Source organism: Schistocerca americana, unplaced genomic scaffold, assembly GCF_021461395.2.
Source record: "Schistocerca americana isolate TAMUIC-IGC-003095 unplaced genomic scaffold, iqSchAmer2.1 HiC_scaffold_666, whole genome shotgun sequence".
NCBI classification, from domain to species: domain Eukaryota; kingdom Metazoa; phylum Arthropoda; class Insecta; order Orthoptera; family Acrididae; genus Schistocerca; species Schistocerca americana.
The window spans coordinates 57558-60000 of record NW_025726419.1 but is presented as its reverse complement, the minus strand read 5'-3'; the positions used below and the strand labels follow the sequence as shown (position 1 = coordinate 60000).

Below are 2443 nucleotides of genomic sequence, written 5' to 3'. Positions count from 1 at the left end.
CTAAGAACGGCCATGCACCACCACCCACCGAATCAAGAAAGAGCTATCAATCTGTCAATCCTTCCGGTGTCCGGGCCTGGTGAGGTTTCCCGTGTTGAGTCAAATTAAGCCGCAGGCTCCACTCCTGGTGGTGCCCTTCCGTCAATTCCTTTAAGTTTCAGCTTTGCAACCATACTTCCCCCGGAACCCAAAAGCTTTGGTTTCCCGGAGGCTGCCCGCCGAGTCATCGGAGGAACTGCGGCGGATCGCTGGCTGGCATCGTTTATGGTTAGAACTAGGGCGGTATCTGATCGCCTTCGAACCTCTAACTTTCGTTCTTGATTAATGAAAACATACTTGGCAAATGCTTTCGCTTCTGTTCGTCTTGCGACGATCCAAGAATTTCACCTCTAACGTCGCAATACGAATGCCCCCGCCTGTCCCTATTAATCATTACCTCGGGTTCCGAAAACCAACAAAATAGAACCGAGGTCCTATTCCATTATTCCATGCACACAGTATTCAGGCGGGCTTGCCTGCTTTAAGCACTCTAATTTGTTCAAAGTAAACGTGCCGGCCCACCGAGACACTCACTCAAGAGCACCCTGGTAGGATTGCAACGGGGTCCGCCTCGGGACGCACGAGCACGCACGAGGCGCGTCGCACGCCTTCAGCTCGCCCCACCGGCAGGACGTCCCACGATACATGCCAGTTAAACACCGACGGGCGGTGAACCAACAGCGTGGGACACAAATCCAACTACGAGCTTTTTAACCGCAACAACTTTAATATACGCTATTGGAGCTGGAATTACCGCGGCTGCTGGCACCAGACTTGCCCTCCAATAGATACTCGTTAAAGGATTTAAAGTGTACTCATTCCGATTACGGGGCCTCGGATGAGTCCCGTATCGTTATTTTTCGTCACTACCTCCCCGTGCCGGGAGTGGGTAATTTGCGCGCCTGCTGCCTTCCTTGGATGTGGTAGCCGTTTCTCAGGCTCCCTCTCCGGAATCGAACCCTGATTCCCCGTTACCCGTTACAACCATGGTAGGCGCAGAACCTACCATCGACAGTTGATAAGGCAGACATTTGAAAGATGCGTCGCCGGTACGAGGACCGTGCGATCAGCCCAAAGTTATTCAGAGTCACCAAGGCAAACGGACCGGACGAGCCGACCGATTGGTTTTGATCTAATAAAAGCGTCCCTTCCATCTCTGGTCGGGACTCTGTTTGCATGCATTAGCTCTAGAATTACCACAGTTATCCAAGTAACGTGGGTACGATCTAAGGAACCATAACTGATTTAATGAGCCATTCGCGGTTTCACCTTAATGCGGCTTGTACTGAGACATGCATGGCTTAATCTTTGAGACAAGCATATGACTACTGGCAGGATCAACCAGGGAGCTGCGTCAACTAGAGCTGAGCAGCCGGCCGCCCGGGAGTGTGTCCCGGGGGCCCGCGCGAACACGCAAGCGTCCGCTCAATTATTCTGCAAACAGGAGGAGGCTGAGCTCCCCTGCACAATACACCTCGAAACCCTCTCAGGTCCCGGCGGCGCGCAGCGCCGTCCTAAGTACTTGGTCGGGTTCGAGAGAGGCGCAATCGCCCGGAGTTTGGCGAGTAGACGCTTTAGGTGCGACCACCCGTGCTCCCAACTGAGCTTGCCGCTGCCGACAGAGGCCCGGGAGCGTGCTGTCGTGGCATTGCCGGCGGGAGACAACACGCGCCACCTACGGTGGCCGGCAGCTCCAACGCCAGCGCCACAGAAGGACAAAAGCCCCACTTGGGTGCCGAAGCGAACTCTCCCAGCACAGCGCACGCGCCAACACGTCCGCACAGCTGCGATACAAACCACCTGCGAGAACCGCAGAGGCGACCGAGCAGCAGACGGCGTCGCGGCGCCGAGCGCCGGGCGGCGGCGCATCCTCAGCGCACACAGTCCTCAATCGGACCAGCACACTGCAGATGTCCACCGCGCTTCGCACCGGGCCCGCGAGGACCTACTTTGGCCGCACGGCGCCGCGTGCAGGGTGCGCCGGCGCGCAGCTGCGCCGCCTGCCGCCTCCGTCGGCCGGCGCGCCTGCCACTGGCCGCCCCCACCAGCCGGCTGTAGCGCGTGCGCCCACGCACCGCGCGGCCAGCACGCCGGGAGGCCCCCCCTCACCGGCCGGGGACGGTCCCACCCAGCCACCGCCGCGTATCGCTTCACACCCACATGCCATTCACGTTCGTGGGCATGGTGGGTATCGCTGAAACAACCGGTTGGTAGCTCAACCGATCGTCGCCATCACTGATTCACCTCTAGCGAGAACAACCGCACCACAACCGTTTACCAGTTGTTCATTTGCGTAACGTCACCAGCAAACGTAGACGTCCATCGCCATTTGCAAATTCAACGATTGTTGCATGCCTGTGTCAGGTGTCACGACACACTATGTCTGCCCACATACACGCAACAA

General features: G+C 57.7%; 1 non-coding gene across 1 annotated transcript in view; it reads right to left on the bottom strand.

Moving 5' to 3' along the window:
- The window catches only part of LOC124588928, a 1910-nt gene extending 523 nt beyond the window's left edge, over window positions 1–1387 (bottom strand). The window contains exon 1 of the ribosomal RNA XR_006975848.1: window positions 1–1387. This exon is cut by the window's left edge and continues 523 nt beyond it. This is a non-coding gene — a ribosomal RNA (small subunit ribosomal RNA).
- Window positions 1388–2443: the final 1056 nt, after the last annotated feature.